This window comes from Lagenorhynchus albirostris, chromosome 7 (assembly GCF_949774975.1).
Source record: "Lagenorhynchus albirostris chromosome 7, mLagAlb1.1, whole genome shotgun sequence".
Classification (NCBI taxonomy): Eukaryota; Metazoa; Chordata; class Mammalia; order Artiodactyla; family Delphinidae; genus Lagenorhynchus; species Lagenorhynchus albirostris.
The window spans coordinates 53040652-53056764 of record NC_083101.1 but is presented as its reverse complement, the minus strand read 5'-3'; the positions used below and the strand labels follow the sequence as shown (position 1 = coordinate 53056764).

Below are 16113 nucleotides of genomic sequence, written 5' to 3'. Positions count from 1 at the left end.
TCAAAATGCCTGAGAAAAACAACAACAACATGGCATAATCTCATCAAACTGGAAGGCAGCCTAATTAATGGAAAATGCTTTCTTTAAGAAACACAGTATAACCTTTATCAGTCAGGATAGATGAGGCTATGCTGTGGGGAAGTCAGGCCAACTCAAGGTTGTTGAGTGACCTCCCGCTCATCCAGAATGCCTGGGCCGTGGAATGTTATCACTATCAGATACTGACTATTGATTAGTCACCGAATACTCAATTCAGAGAACCAGGCAGATCACTGATGTGTCCTCAGCCCTGCATTTCCTCACTTTTAAAATGAAGTGTTGCCTGTTTCAAAATTCAATGGTTGGAGACTGGCAGAACGTTAACAATCAAAGCTAGGGGATGGGAACACAGGGGCACACTATGCTATTCTCATACTTGGCATAGGTTCAAAATTGTACATAAGGTTCAAAAAACAATCTGTGCTTAAACCAGTTTTGTAGGATAGCAAATATAGCACAGATGGCCTTTGACCCATGTATATCCCAAGGCTGTCCCAGTGCTTCAGATTCACAAAAATCATGATAGCATCGAATTTGTTCTGACCACCCATACTCCCCCCATGTTCTGAGCAATACAGTAGGTAAATATAAATTAAATTTATATGTTTTTTTCCAGACCCTCAGTGAGAATAATTTCACGTGTAGGAGCAATTGAAATGCTGGTGATCAGGTAGCTTCAGATGAAAGCCTCATTTTCCTACGTGGAGGATGTAAGCTGTTGCCTTATCAAAATGACACCTGCAAGTGCATCTATAGTAAGTAGAAAATGCAAAAGTGCGGTCCCCTAACTCAGATGTGCCCAGAGCGGGATTTTCTTTATTTTTCTACAACTTAATCTGATTTCTATTTCAAGTCCCCTTTATGCCAGAAGAGCATAAAATGAATCACATTCTATTTGAGGACTCCCGCCTTCCCTGGGGTTGTGTGTAAGTTTGAGGGGAGGGTTCAAATGGTATCATTGTGAGGGGGGGACCTTGGCCCTTGGAATCATCATTTCTTCAGGCTGGCATCTGCTGAGACATTTCAATTTCCATCTGAACTTCAATTATCCATCAAAGCAGCTCCTGGGTTGTACCTCATCTCCACGGAAGGCCTTTGGGTGCAACTCTCTCAGCTGCGGCCAAGCTCCACTGAGGGGCAGGGGGGCAATTCTGGGGCTCCAGCACCACGCTGAACCATGGTAAGACCCGGAGGCTGTGTAGGACCCCACGTGCCTCAAATTACCGCACAGGCAGCCACTTCTCTGCTCATTGGCTTCTTTCCTAGGATGCTTCTTAGGGCAGGAGGCTCAAGGCATCTTTGCTCTCAGATTTCCCCGGTTGAACAGGAAGTGCTCTCACCCCCAGATGAGTGACAGGTTGAGAACACGTCCCCATCCCCCACCAATCCACAACATACACCCATTCTTGGCTTCCTCTTTCTTTTTCTCCACCCCTCATCCAAATTCCGGGAAGCCAGAGCTAGTCTAGAGGTAAGATGCCTTCCCCTCACTCACCAGGTATCAGTCCAAATCTATTGTTTATGCCTTAGGTACCCTCGAGGCTAGGCTTTTGAAACTCAAAGACTTTTTTTTCTGGCTTTGCAATAACATCAATTCTCCATGGCGAAGAACACCTCAGAGTCTGGGCTTGAAAAGGGGAAGGGTCAGGGGGTTGTGGAGTAACAGAAAATAACAGGAAAATTAAGACTACTATTAATATTTTAAAATATTATTTCACCGCAGGTATTCTCGGGTTGGTTGCAAGCCGCAATTTCAAGAGCTTCAGCTCACCTTCAAAGTTCTTCATTCCTTCAACTCTTCTGAGGGGGGGAAATCCTAAAATGTGCTTTCACCGTTGTTCCCTCCCCCTGCTAACTGTCAGCTCAGGCTCAGGAAACCCCGGGGACCACTACAAAGGCCCCCTGTGCCACTTCCTGTGGCTGCCCAAACCCGAGGCCCCAGGCTGCCAAGTCAGCGAAGGCTTTTCTGCGCTCTCGACGTCCCCCGGGGATTTGAGAGAGACAGTTCTTTTAGCTTCTACTCACTGTTTAACTTCCTTGGCCGTGAGCCCGTGGGGCTGGCGCAGGGGGAGATCTGAGTGACAGACGTGGTCCCTGCCCCCCAGTGGCATTCAACTTCTTGGGCTCCGAGCATGAAGCGTCCATGCTTTCCTCTGACACGAGAGAGAATCCTGTCCAGCAGGCTCTTGGGTCCTGCAGGCAAAGAGGCCTCTGGTGGGTCAGCTCCACGGGCCCCCTGGATGTGCTCAGGTGGGTTTGAATCCTAGGACAGAGACAGTCAAGGTTCTCAGGCTGGGACCCACAAAAACTGACACCAAAGACTGATCAACATACATACAAACACTGGCATTTGACATCCTTTCCACTTCTAGGTGGTAGAGGCTCAGAGGCCAGGACTAAGGAACTTTGTCTCTGCTCATGGACACCAGTCTGGCTACCTCCACTTCTGCTCTGAACTCAGAGACGAAGGGGGGCACACCTGTGAGGACAGCACAGGCCCCAGAGAAAGACTGGATACCTTCTTCCCCCTTCTTGGGAATGCAATGGCCTTTTGTACTATAGCCCTCCCATGCTCTCCTCAGATAAATTCCTTGGCAAGTAAAAATTTTAAATCACTCTTTAAAAGTCATTGAGCCTGTAACCAACAAGGACCTATTGTATAGCACAGGGAACTCTGCTCAATCTATGTAACAACCTTAAATGGGAAAAGAATTTGAAGAAAAATAGATACATGGATATGTACAACTGAATCACTTTGCTGTACACCTGAAACAAACACAACATTGTTAATCAACTATACTCCAATATAAAATTTTTTATAAAAAGTCACTGAGCCTGATACATTAAGAAAATAAAAATTTCCTCTTTGGGGGGGGCCCTGAAATATGGCCACGCCCTAGCCCCCAGAACCAGTGACTATGGCAAAAGAGACTTTGCACGTGTGATTAAGAATCTTGAGCTGAGGGGATGAGCCTGGATTATCCAGTGGGCCTGATATAATCACAAGGGTCTTTATAAAAGGATGCAGAAGGAATCAGAGTCAGAGAAGAAAGCCATGTGAGAATGGCAGCAGAGACTGGTGTGATGGGGCCACAGGGCAAGGAATGCCAACAGCTTCCAGAAGTTGGAAGGGGAAAGGAAGCGATTCCCCTTGGAGCCTCCGGAAGAACTCAGCTTTGCCCACACCTTGATTTTAGCTCTGTAAGACTCATTTGGGACTTTTGACTTCCAGAACCGTAAGACTCCCAAAATACTAAGTGTGTGGGAATTTGTTACAGTGGCAATGCGTAACTAGTACAGCCTGCTTACATGAGGTAACACCAGGTTCAGACCCTGTCACAACTCAGGAAAATTACTGCAATAGCAGTGTTAACTTAAATCTGGAATTTTACATAGCGCTAGAGCCGTAGAAGGGCTAGGAGATTGAGAGAACCTAGAACTGGTGTTTCTTATCAAGGAGATGGTTGGGATCCGCTTGCCTATTTGTCCTTCACGGAATGGTAAGCCTATGTGAGGCATAGCACGCTAAACCTATAATCAGTAGACCACTTTGAACCCTGGTTGCCATTTGCTAGCTGAAGGATTCAGCGCAAGTAACTTAACCTTTGTAAAATGGGAGAGCTTATTAACTATCTAAAAAGATACTGTGAGACTTCAATGAGATAATGTAAGTGAAAGGATTTCCTATCCCACAAAGACCTTTACAAAGAGTATAAGCTACTCTTACAGAGAAAACTATGGCATAGAACGGATAAAAGATTCCAGACATTTGCATGTCCTGGTTGTTTGCATTTCAGATAAATGGGAATTAACTGAAATCTGCCTCAGGTGTTCTTTTAAGGAGCTCAGATTTCAGGGAAAGTTTTGGACTCCATCTATAAGGTCCCTTCCAGCTCTGCCATTCTATAACTCTAAATGTCAGCCTGAACGATGCTGTGATAGCACCGTTAATTCTCTCATGGCAGATATATAGGACCAAAAGCCCAAGAAAGAAGCTAGAGTTGATCAAGAATGAAAGATGGTGTGGGCCAGTGTACAGACTTCTGAGTAAGAGTGTTTTATTCATGCATTCTTTATTCATTTATTCATTACACATATAATCACCGCGTGATTACAATATATATCAGCAGCTATGCTAGGCACTGGGTAGGATGAAGTAAGAGTGATTGAAGGACACGGAAGGGTTATAAAAATGAATAAGACAAGTTCATGACCTCCATGACTATGCAGTCAAGTAGGGGAGACAAATATGCAAGCCCCAGACAGCCCGACTATCTCTAGGCCTCACCTTCCCGGGGTCTCCAGGGAGGTCCCACTATATCTCCTTGATTCAGGGATGCACCTACTCATGCAGAAATTTAGCCCCTTGCTAAATCGCCCAATATTTCTAGGGCCTCTGGAGATTATCTCACCTGAGCTCACCAACATTCTGGGCCTGCTGCCACTCCCAAAAGGGACGCCACCAGCTGTGCCCTGTGCCGTCACAGCCATCAGTCTGGCTCCTCTGCATGTCACTGATGCGGTTAACTCTCCAGTCAACTTCCATTGCAGGGCTTGTGACCACATAAACCTTCCCATAATTTCTGTAAGTTTCCATGGTTTCCATCGTCCTTACCTGCTTTGTTTATCACTCACCCACCTCCAACACCCTTCCCCGCATTCCTGCTGCAGAACTCAGCTCCTTCTACTGTCTCCAAAGCAATCCATGCACATCAAACACTTCCAACCTCCCTCCCTCCATTCCTTCCTCCCTTTGGTTGATTTAACTGACTGTAGGGTAGGGAAAGGACAGAGAGGGGATTCAGAGGGAGAGCACATTGCACAGGGATGTCCTTCTGCCACCCACTTGCTCCAAGCCCCTCTCTCCCTCCTCCCCTCTCTCTCTCCCTTCCCTCTCCTAAGTCAGCAAGCCAACCCACCCCCCTCAGTTTCCACCCAGGTGCTTTGGAGACTTAGCTCCTAGTACAGGTGATTAGCCAAGTGTTTTCCCAAGAAAGATGTGTGGAATCCCGAGAAGGGGCTGAGCCTCACGTGCAGAATCTTTCGGGATACAACACAGTAGATCCAGCCCTTAAAATTGCTTCCATTTCATCACGTAAAGCCTCAGCATCCATTCTGTCTGGGTTCCAGTGTCATTTGAGATAATACAGGCACGAGGACATGAGCCAGCCATGTGGTGCTGGGCTGCTGCTGTTTGTGTTATGAGGACTGTGGGATGCGGTGGGTCTTGGCACCTGCCTCGTGTAGTGACGGACTGGACACAGCAGGACCCCCTGGTAAACACAGAGCAGGGGCCCTTCCATGTTTTAGGGTCCCGAGTGTTTCAAAGTATCAGTCATACACCAGATGTCACTAAAGGAAGCTTTTTTGAAACAATCTGACTTGAAATAATGAGGCTCAGATTGTTGCTATGAGCTCAGGGGGACAAAACATAAACACAAGCTGAGGCGGATTTAGCCTGAAGCTAATGAAGCTCAAGGTTCAGTGTCTGTCGCTCTCGCAGGTTTTTCTGGGGCCTGTTCCTAATTTTGTTTTTTGTCATTTTTTACCCATTTCCTTACAAAAGCTCCCCCAGTTGTTAGGTTTCAGGTCCCCTGAAACCAACCTCCCCAGAACACCGCCTGAACACAGACACGGGCTCTCAGAGGACCAGCTCTTGCCAAACCAGGCAAAGTGAGAGCTCTGTGACCGACATCCTTCCACCCCTCCCGTTTCAGATCTTGCGGCCTTGAACCTCAGAATCCTCTGTGTTCCCACTGAGTGTGCACCACCTTCCTCCTGGGTGCACTCAGCTGCCTTCCATCCCCTTGTCTAATCCAGCCACCTGCAAACTACTGCCTGGGGGTCCAATCCAGCCCACCTCCCATCTTTGCAAAAGCCGTTGTAGTGGAATACAGCCACACCCATTGCAGCCACATGTTATTTATGGCGCATGAGGCAGGATCGAGCTTTCCTGGCCCTTTGCAGAAAAAGTTTGCCAACCCCTGATCTCATCCCAATAACTTCATAACCGATATTGAGAACTCATTCTATCAACCAAAGATGTGTATAAAAAATAAACCAACTCCTGCTCTCTCCTCTTCCTCCCCTTGAAACTTAAAAGGAAATCCAGCTCCTTACCAGGCCCTACCAGGGTTTATGTGATCAACACGTAATCCTGACTCCCTGATGTCTTCTGCCCTCGCCCTTTCCCTCACTGTGTCACTCTCACTTTCTTTCTGTGCTTCCGACACGAAGTGCTTCCAGCCTCTGAGTCTTTGCACATGCTGTTCTCTCTTCCTGGGATCTCACATGACTGGGCCTTAGGATTCAGATTGCAACGTAAACGTAAACACTGTCTCCCCAGAGAGGCCATCTGGGACTGTTACCAAACCAAACTTGGGTCCACTTACCTGCTCTCAGTACATAAAGCCAATCTACTGACACTGGGTTGTGCTGAAGGAAAGTGCAGTGTTTACGGCAGGCACCAAGCAAGGAGTCCAGGGCAGCTAGGGCACAAAACACTGGAACTCTCCGCTGGGTTTCAGGAAAGCACCTTTTTTGTTTTGTTTTGTTTTTGCGGTACGCGGGCCTCTCACTGTTGTGGCCTCTTCCATTGCGGAGCACAGGCTCTGGACGCGCAGGCTCAGCGGCCATGGCTCATGGGCCCAGCCACTCCGCGGCATGTGGGATCTTCCCGGACCGGGGCACGAACCCGTGTCCCCTGCATCGGCAGGCGGACTCTCAACCACTGCGCCACCAGGAAAGCCCCGGGAAAGCATTTTTAAAGGCAAGATGAGGGAGGGGAGTCCCAGGGTATGTGATCAGCTCACGCACAGTTCTCTGACCAGCCTATGGTGAGGTAACAGGGGTAAACACTGTCAATCCTTAGGTGCCAATGGGTCTGAGGACTATGTGCTCATGGTCATCAAGTAGTTAATTTCTTCTGTTTGCGGTGGTTTTAGCATCTGTGAAACAACTCAGGAAATGTGCCTCAGATACTATTGTCCAGGTACTTCAGAGGAGAGCTAAAGCAGAGGATGTGGGGGAGGAGTCCGTCCCGGGAAGGCCCCATAGGGTCCTGCTGCTTTACATGACCACTTATCAAATATCGTCTCCTACCTTCAGTCACTTTTGGTTACAGGCCCTGGTTTCTTTTTTTATAGCTCTCGCGATCATCTTGTTGGTTTACCTGTCTACCATCAACATCTCCCATTAGAGTGTAAGCTGCCCAGGAGTAGGGCCAGGAAAGGACTGTCTTATTCAGTGTTGAAAAATGCCTAGAACAGTGCCTGGCACATACTAGGCTCCCAAGAACTATTTGTTGAACACATGAATGAACAGAATGGTTATGTCTTAATAGGAGGACTCTGAAAGTTGAAAAGGAATCACCCTTAACAGAGGAATTTCAGAACCTCACACACAGCTGTGTGGGTACCTTGCAGGGAGACCAGACCAAGGGTCAATCAGATTCTCCTGGGAGCCTTGCGATGTAGGTTTCAGGTGTAAGCTATGACCAGGAAACCACCCAAAGCTGAGATGGATGTAATGCAAGCCACACCTTTCATACTCTCACTGGAGAAAGAGAACTCATCTTAGGGTTCAGCCTGGACTAGTGAACCTATTTGTTTATCACCATGACATATTTCAATAAACGTCCTCTGACACTGAAGCAATAACCAGAGGTGAGGCCTTCTTCACCTTGAAACCTCCTTCTCGGTAGCAACAAGCATCTCCAATTGCAGGCATTACCCTGACATTATCCATGATTTTTTTTTTTTTTTTTTTTTTTGCGTTACGCGGGCCTCTCACTGTTGTGGCCTCTCCCGTTGTGGAGCACAGGCTCCGGACGCGCAGGCTCAGCGGCCATGGCTCACGGGACCAGCCGCTCCGCGGCATGTGGGATCTTCCCGGACCGGGCCACGAACCCGTGTCCCCTGCATCGGCAGGCGGACTCTCAACCACTGCGCCACCAGGGAAGCCCGATTTTTTTTTTTTAATCTCTTCCTGCTGTTGTTTCCACCCACAGCAGCCTCTCCAGTCACTCCTGACAAGCTTAGCACTTTCTGCACATGCTCCCACTGCCCTGCTTCCCTACTGTCCTCCCACCCTGGGAACGCCCTCCCCATCGCCTTCACCTCCACTTGCCGTGGCCCACCCTTCCCCGAGGTCCTGTTAAGTCCCAATCACTACCATCCCAGCGATCCCCAAAGTCAGCATTCACCTCTTATTCCCTGACATCCTGTCCTCCTTACTACTTCACTGCTTTGCCTATCACTGCATCACAGACCACCCCAAAACTAGTCAGCTTAAAACAACCACAATTTTATTTTATCTCATGATTTTGTGGATCTGAAATTTGGGCAGGGTTCAGCCTGGTGGTTTTTCTGCTCCACATGAGGTCAAATGAAGTCATTAGGTGGAATTCAGCTAGTGAGTAAGTCAGTCTGGTCTGAGACAGCTCCCTCAACGTTTAGCCCTCAGTGGGACTGGAGGAAGGCTGGACTCAGTGGAGGTGTTGTCTAGACACCTACACGTGGCCTCCAGCATGCGCAGGCCGGTAGTTGGAGTACTTTGGTAGCAACTCAAAACTCCCTGAAGAGGAATCTAGGAAACACGAAGTGGAAGCTTTGGGGCTGCAGTTTCCTCCCTGAAAATAAAGCCATCGCATTGATGAGGTGGTCTCCCGATTGCCTCCAGCCCCAAAGTCTCACACTTTACTGTCTCAGAGTGTGTGCACTCAGCAATTAATCCCTTCTTTACCTGGAAAGCAGAGAACTTCGAGGAACGGAGAAATCCCAGTAGAATATTTTAAGAACTGTTTGTTAGAAGGGCTAAGGGTTATGAACCAACCTGGTAGAACAGGCTCGCACATGCATACGTACTTCACTATGCTGGCAAAAAACAAAAATAAATTTCTTTGTATTCTTTAATTGATCTTATCTCTCTCATTACAGCTTCTCTTCCAACCCTACCAAATAATGGGGATATGGGGCAGAATTTAACTTAATTAATAGTATCTCTATGTGAAATAACTCTTTTAGACAAAAATTCACTTACTTTAAATTCTTTAAACAGAGCTGTTTCCCCTCTCTCCTTTCTCTTTTTCAAGGTAGCTTCTGAGTGAAGGTAAAAGCTTGAAAGTATTTCTGATCCCTGGGGGAGTGGGGATGCAGCAGGGGGCCAAGGCAATGAGAGGCAGCTGGCCCAGGAACTGTCCCTCCCTGCAGACCTGGCAGAGGGTGGCTGTGTCGATCTGGTCTCAGAATTGGCATCTGCAAAGATGGTGCCCTCTGTAGAGCAATAACGTTCCCTATGTAGAGAAGTGAGATAACTCATCTGACTGCACACGTTTAATAAGAGGCAGAGCTAAGATTTGAATCCAGGTATTTCTAATCCTTGGTCTTCTTCCCTAACTGCCCTGTCGGGCAGTTGAGTTAATTCATCGGATAGAAGCTTGGGGTCATGACCCCTCTGAATCACTGGCTCTCTACTGGGGGAGGGGTGGTTTTGCCCCCCACCTCCACCCCAGGGGACATGTGGCACTATCTGGAGACACTTTTGGTTGTCACGTGTTGAGGGCATGCTACTGGCATCTAATAGGGAGAGGCCAGGGATGCTGCTGCTTGCTCACAATGAACGAGGCAGCCCACCCTGCAAGGAATTATCTGGCCCCAAATGTCAATAGCGCTGAGGTTGTGCAACCCTGCTCCCGTCAAAGCACAGCGGTTGTTGCTTCCTAAACCTAGTGGTGAGATCAGTCCTGAGACCTTCAGATGGGTGAATCACTCGGTGTGTTTGCTTCCAGCTGGCCTCCAGCAAGAGAGCAAACGCTGGGACCCAGGCTGAAGGCAAATAAGATTAGCACACACCGCAGAGCATGTGAGGCAGGGGTGCTGGTGGACAACACCCATCTCCTGGGGGTGGGGAGTAGGTGAGGCGGGGTGGAAGGATGCAGGCCCCAGTGTCCTACAGAGGGATGGGGGTGGTCTGAGAGACACAGGGAGGTCCCTCCTCAGCCCTGGATCTAAACCTCCACACTCACTCAACCTCTTCGGCGGTCACCCCTGGCTCCAAATCAGACTGTGACTCCAGGGAATTGGTGTTTTTTTTTCAGCTGAGCTTTATTTACTCTTTTATCCTTCATTCTCCCCCGCAAAACTTTTTTTTTTTTATTTTGCAATCTCTCTTTTTTGTGATTTTTTTCCTAAGAAAACTTGAAGCACACTGGTATCCTTTTTCACTATTTTTCATTCCCCTAACTGGGGGCTCCTTGAGGATATTTTCTGTTTCATCAACCAAGGGCCTGGTACATAGCAGATGCACAATACACATTGGTGGGAATAAAGGACTTTCTAAGATGGAGGTAACAATGCAAAAGCAGCTAATGTTGTCTGTGCTTAATGGTTAACATATGTGTGGCAGAGGAGTTGATTGAGTCCACAAAAGCTCACCGAACATGTACTTGTCAGTGTTTCAGGTGCTCTAAGGGATATACAGATAAATAAATCATGATTTCTGCATCAAGAAGTTAAAATCAATGGGGGGGGGAAGCCAATTTGCAAAGATTTAGCTAGTCCAAACAAATTATGGCAGATACTAAAGTGAGAATATAAGCAGACTGTCAAGATCACAGAGAAGAGATACATTTAGAGAATTTTGTTTTAACAAGAAAAGCTTAGAGGTGAGGTGGCATCTCAACCGAGTCCTGAAAGCTGGGGAGATATTGATGGGTCCCGTCGATCCACATTGTACCTGCAGGCGTGATGCCCTTGACATTATTTTCAAATTCTTAATGTAAATGTAAGGACTAGACAGAAAAGTGCACAGTTCATAAGTATATCATTCGATGAACTGTTACAAAATGAGCACACTTGTGTACTACCCAGGTTAAGAAATGGAACACTACTCTGTTTCCAGAAGCCTCTTTGTACTCCTCCCCAATATTACCCCTCCCAGCCCCCTAACGTTTAGGACTCTCCTGTTTCTAAAAACAGATTCATTTTGCCTGATTTTATAAAAATGGAATTTCATAGGATGTTTTTGCTCATGTGTTGGTCACCATTACTTTTAAGAGAATCATCCATTTTTTCCCCACATAGCTGTAGTTGACTCATTTTCATTGCTGTATAGCATTCCACCATATGAATGTGCCACCATTTATTTAGAAAATTTCGCATTTATCCACTCTACTGGTGACGATAAGTGATTTGTCTCAAGTTTTTGGCAATTTCAAATATTGCTATTTTCGTGTGGATTGTTGGTAGACATGTGTTTGCTTCTTTATTGGGTATATGACTTAGGATTAAATTTGTAAAAGCAGTTTAATTCCATGAATTAAAGACTGGAGACTGAATGTACACGGATGTCCTTATCTATTCTTAATTGGGGGTGAAAACTTTGCACGTGAGGTAGTAACCTGGGGATGGATGAGATGATTTCAAACCCAGAGGGTTGAGAAAATGGGATACACAGGTGAGATGAATACGCTACAAAAACACAAGGCTTGCTGATATGTTGAGCAACATAGATGTGGATGCCCTCCCCGTATCATCTGACAGAACCTTGTTGGGACTTGGAAAGGAGTCTAGAACAGCAGTGATTCCATCCTCCCATTTCAGCTCCAATCTTAACCACAGACGTCAGCCAGACTGAGCCCATGTGCTCTGGCAAGACTTTCCGTGTCACTTAAATCAGGTTTCATCTCTGATTTATCAGGATTTTCTCAAATTGCTAAAACGATTATTCTACCCCCATCCATTTCATCAGCAGCAGTTTCAGCTCCGGGGCCTTGAATCAGTCAGAGTCCCAGAGGTTTATTTGGCCTTATATTTCTTAACACAATTTATAGCATTCAAATATTGAGTTAGATTTCGGGATGATCAAGCCTGCTGTAATATGCCCTCAGCTTTTTTCTCATCGTCCCTGCTGTAATATGCCCTCAGCTTTTTTCTCATCGTCCCTGTTAACTATTTTGGCAGTAAAAGTGCCGCTGCCTTTACCTCTGTTCCATATGATCAGATAAAATCACTTTTTCTTTCCTAGGCTTATATTCCAGCAACACCCAAGAACTCATCTACGTGTCCTGCTTAAATTTCGTTCTTTCTATAAAGCTTTGTAATAAACTCTCTGCTTCAAATACATTTTTCCCAAGGACATACCCCAAATTTGGTCTTTTTACCTTTCTGAATGCCAGAATTGCTTACGTGGGTAAAGGATATCATATTTTCTGAAGCAAAGATCAGCTCCCCTGGACCCCCAAGAATGCATGTGTTCATGGGGACAAAGGGCTGAAACACTGAGCTAGGCTGGGAACATCTCATTTATAGGGGTCATTGTTCAACCTGAGTTACTTCCCAATGGTTAAGTCCCCAGGACTCCAGCCTAAAAGGCAGAGTTCCTAGATTCCCTGGAGATATGGCTGCTCTATCCTGACTCCTTTCAGACTCTAACAGAGGCTACAGTGGGATCACCCAGTCCAGCCCCTCTTGTTTCATAAATTGGGAATCTGAGGTCTATAGAAACAGGTGAATCCTAATAAGTCCTAATAAGTCTAATAAGTTACCAGGCAAAGTTCCAGATGTGCCCTGTGGGTATTATAGCATCAATCATTCCCAAAGACTGTCACAAAATCCCCCACTGTAGAAACTCCAGGGGAAAAAGAGCACAAGCTTTGAGAACACACAACCCCAGATTTGCAGTGAGGACCGCCCCCCACCTACGGATATTCAGGCAGAGTATCTTCCTCCCCTTTGAAATGGGGTATGACACCGCCTCCCTGAAAAATCGCAGAGAACCCATATAGGACCTAGACATTGTGGAGCTCGGTAAACGGCAGCTAAACAGTAATGTTGGAGAGCTGGGGAGCAATATGTAGACACTGGACATTGGGGAAAAGAGCCAGAGAGTTGGGAGGTAGGTGGAGTCTGAGGATGACCTGAGAAGCCAGTGAAACCCGTGGGCTGATTCGCACAGTCTACCAATGCCTGCTTTAAGATCTCTGGGCCAGGACTTCCCTGGTGGTCTGCCTTCCAATGCAGGGGATGCGGGTTCAATCCCTGGGTGGAGAACTAAGATCCTACATGCCTTGGGGCATCTAAGCCCTAGCGCACTACAACTACTGAGCACGCAAGCCACAACTAGAGAGCCTGAGTGCCGCAACTACAGAGCCCATGCAGTTTGGAGCCCGCGTGCCACAACTAGAGAGAGAGGCCTGCGTGCCGCAACGAAAGATCTCCCATGCTTCAACGAAGAGCCCGAGTGCTGCAACTAAGATCAAACACAGCCAAAAATAATTAGATTTTTTTTTTTTTTTCGGTACGCGGGCCTCTCACTGTTGTGGCCTCTCCCATTGCGGAGCGCAGGCTCAGTGGCCATGGCTCACGGGACCAGCCGCTCTGCGGCATGTGGCATCCTCCCGGACGGGGGCACGAACCCGTGTCCCTTGCATCGGCAGGCGGACTCTCAACCACTGCGCCACCAGGGAAGCCCTAAATAAATGTTTTTTAAAAAAGGAAAAAGAAAAAAAAGATCGCGGGGCCAATTTGCAAGACAAACGACCTCAGTCAGTCAAACCACTGCTGTTCAGAGAATTCAGTTTCCTGGAGTTCTCTAGATCCTGCCTAATGTCACGCATCTAGTTGTTGTTCCTCTCCTGCAGACAGGAAGAGCAGAGGAAGTCAGGTAAAAGAAGAAAAAGATGCTGGCCAGAGCCCGCCCCCCTCTTTCAGTAAGAAAACCAGATCTCACTCAAACACGCTGCCCTCTCCCCGCTCCTTTATTCCAGGTCCTGAGAGTGCACGCAGATGTCAGTGTTTCAGTGCTCCTCTAAAGGACGTCCTATAACTCTCTCACTCAGGATTCCTGGCACATTGCTGGGCATAAGGAGAGGCATCCAATAAATCATTTGTAAAGGCATATAGCCGGAAGGGAGTTGAGAGAGAAACTCATTTTACCAGGGAGAAGATGGAATGAGGCTGGGAACTGGAGAGAGCTAATAGCATCATCTTTCCTGCTGTTTGGGTGTAAGAGTGGGTATAACAGTGTTCCAGAAGATCAAAGCTCGACCTACAGTCCTTCCTCCTAACCATGCTTTTTGTCTCTCTACTCTAGGTGACCACAGAGGCAGCCACGGTTTCTGTTTTCACGCAACCTCCCTGCTGAATCTTGCCATCCTGCATCATCGAGTGGCGCTACAACCACCCACAGCCAAGTGAGAGAACCATTTCCTCTTCCTCTAAACTTTTATATGTATGGCCTTTGTTCTCCTTCTCAGCCAGTTCCCAGCTAAAGTTGAATTCCCAGTTTGGAAGTGAACACGTGGATATATGATTTAATACATTCTTGTTGGTAGAACTGGAAGTCTTTCTTCAGAAATATACAGCTGTGGCTCAGACCCAAGATCATGGTTTAACAGCAGAGAATAGTTGGGACCAAAAGAAAAAAAATACTATACAGTTTTAAGGTTCAGTGATCCCAAACTCAGACGGCTGTCGCCACAGCCGGGCAAGTTAAGGCCACTCTCTGCAACAGCTGGGTTTCCGTAAATATCGCGGAGCCTCTTACTCATCAGTGGCATTGTGTCTCTTGTGTTGGTTTCACAAGACTGCCTGCCTCCTGGCACCATTTCACTGTGTGAATATTTCCATTGAAGATTTCCCCTTCTGGCAGCTGTCAAGGCAGTCATGCCCTGGTGTGCTTGGCGGTGTCCTTACAAGGGGATCAGGCCACTGAGAACGTGACACCTGCCTACAGACTATGAGGCAAATAGCCAGACGAAGCAAAACGTCCCAGGGCATGGCTGCAAAGAAATAAATTAAATATGTTGCATGCTGCAGGTGTAGCCAGGTGACAGAAGTCCATCTGGATGTAATCTTCCTGAGAAGCAGTCAGAGATCCAAGAAGTGGCAGATGCACAGATGTAGAAATTCTCATCCCGTGTCAGTGAGATTGCAAGTTTGGATTCTCCGTAGAGCTCCACATTTGGGATAGTCACTCACCCAGCCAATAATAACATCTTTTCAGGTCCGTGAACGTCGCTACACCTTCCTGGGCTCAAAAGAGCCAAGCAATCTAATCACATGCTAGTCTCTGGGAGATGGATAATGAGAAAAGTCAGAGGTGCTCTGTCTTCATCCTGGTGACCTCTACTGGAGAGCTTAATTAAAATGTTAGGGAGGGTGGGAGGGAGGGAGACGCAAGAGGGAAGAGATATGGGAACATATGTATATATATATAACTGATTCATTTTGTTGTAAAGCAGAAACTAACACACCATTGTAAAGCAATTATACTCCAATAAAGATGTTTAAAAAAAACCAAGAAGATGTGGCACATATATACAATGGAATTTTACTCAGCCATAAAAAGAAACGAAATTGAGCTATTTGTAATGAGGTGGATGGACCTAGAGTCTGTCATACAGAATGAAGTAAGTCAGAAAGAGAAAGTCTAGTACCGTATGCTAAAACATATATATGGAATTTAAGGGAAAAAAATGTCATGAAGAACCTAGGGGTAAGACAGGAATAAAACACAGACCTACTAGAGAATGGACTTGAGGATATGGGGAGGGGGAAGCGTGAGCTGTGACAAAACGAGAGAGAAGCATGGACATATACACTACCAAACGTAAAATAGATAGCTAGTGGGAAGCAGCTGCATAGCACAGGGAGATCAGCTTGGTGCTTTGTGACCTCCTAGAGAGGTGGGATAGGGAGGGTGGGAGGGAGGGAGACGCAAGAGGGAAGAGTTATGGGAACATATGTATATGTATAACTGATTCACTTTGTTATAAAGCAGAAACTAACACACCATTGGAAAGCAATTATACTCCAATAAAGATGTAAAAAAATACAAAATAAATTAAAAAAAGAAAATAAATAAACAGCATTGCTCTAGTAAAAAAAAAAATGTTTAGGGAAAAGGAGGAGGGCATGTAGTAGGTTCTCATTTTCTTTCGTGGCTAAAAATGGCCTCTTATTCCATCTCAACACAAATAGAATCCTGATTTATGTTTCACGATTTTCATAGCTGATTTCCTGTACGTTTGACAGTTTCAATATATATTAGGCAGTTAGGCCCCCTCCTTCACTG

At 46.6% G+C, this 16113-nt stretch overlaps 1 long non-coding RNA gene across 1 annotated transcript; it reads left to right on the top strand.

Annotated features, from left to right (window-relative positions):
* The first annotated feature begins 13925 nt into the window (after positions 1–13925).
* On the top strand, positions 13926–15585 carry LOC132522884 (uncharacterized). Its single transcript, XR_009541368.1, has 3 exons — positions 13926–14042; positions 14131–14230; positions 14856–15585. It is a non-coding gene; the product is annotated as an uncharacterized LOC132522884 (long non-coding RNA).
* The last annotated feature ends 528 nt before the right edge of the window (positions 15586–16113 follow it).